This window comes from Octodon degus, unplaced genomic scaffold (assembly GCF_000260255.1).
Source record: "Octodon degus isolate 3935 unplaced genomic scaffold, OctDeg1.0 scaffold00027, whole genome shotgun sequence".
NCBI classification, from domain to species: domain Eukaryota; kingdom Metazoa; phylum Chordata; class Mammalia; order Rodentia; family Octodontidae; genus Octodon; species Octodon degus.
In genome coordinates, this window is record NW_004524603.1 from 12,688,218 (window position 1) to 12,689,251 (window position 1,034).

The 1,034-nt window shown below is 46.5% G+C and overlaps 1 protein-coding gene across 1 annotated transcript in view; it reads right to left on the bottom strand.

Annotated features, from left to right (window-relative positions):
* LOC101575660 (prolactin-inducible protein homolog) overlaps nt 1–1,034 on the bottom strand; it is a 5,615-nt gene that overhangs the window by 799 nt on the left and 3,782 nt on the right. The gene's annotated exons all lie outside the window — the stretch shown is intronic.

Genomic DNA, 1,034 nt, shown 5'->3' on the forward strand with positions numbered 1-1,034 from the left:
GAAGAGGAAGAAGAGGAAGAAAGAGGAGGAGGCTCAGGATTACCAAGGAGCCCACTTCAGTGAAGTCACCTTCTGTCTCCTGCACACCCGCACATCCCTGAGAACTGTGGCTGTGAGAGTCAGGAGCAGACAGAAGGCAGGTGAAGTCACTAGGCTAACTCCTGGTTGGCAGTCCATCCAGGAGTGTCCTGGCCTTCACTGTCAATGCAGTTTTGCTGCATGATATTTTATTTTGTGAATGGTTGAGATGGCTTCCTGGCTACCTGCATGTAGACACAAATGCCAGGCCTCACTGGCAGGTTGACCAGGCCTGCTGTGCTCTGTGGTAACTTTGCGAACCTCGATGATTAAAGCTTCTCTTCCTGCTACCTGCTTTCACTGTGAGATGGAAACAGTTACTTCACAAGCCTGACTGTCAGGTAAGAAAAGGAAATCTAAAGGGCAAGTTTCTTCCCTTTGTTTTTCCTTTTCAACTTGGGTCCTGTAACTTCATGTTTTGGATTATTCTATATGTCAGTTTCCGTATCGATTTAGTGTGCACTGAAGGGTTTTACTCTGGCATCTGCCAACCTAGAGGGACCTGTGAATAAATACAGTAGCTGCGTAAACCCAGGTGGAAAGAAATCCCCATCTAGCATCAGCACAATGTGTCATGTTAAAATAAGGAAGAATGGCATATTTGCATAAGGCCTGGCCAAATAGCTCAGTGGATTAAAGCACCTTCAACCAGTGCCAGGGGCTGGGGATTTAGTCCCTGGGCCTGCTGTGCCAGCCCCACCCCCCAGGGCACACTGAGACAGCAATTGAGACTGGGCATGGTGGCACGCACCCATAATCCCAACTCTTGGGCAGCTGTAAACAGGTGGACCACTATGAGTCCAGTGTAGTAGTGAGAACCTGAACACCCTGTAGACCATTCCCTAAAATACAAAAATAAAAAACTTTCAAAAAGTAAAAAAATAACAAAGAAGAAAAGAATGATTCATAGCGCTTGTCAGATTAATACATCTTAAAACTTTCACCGGCACTCGTCC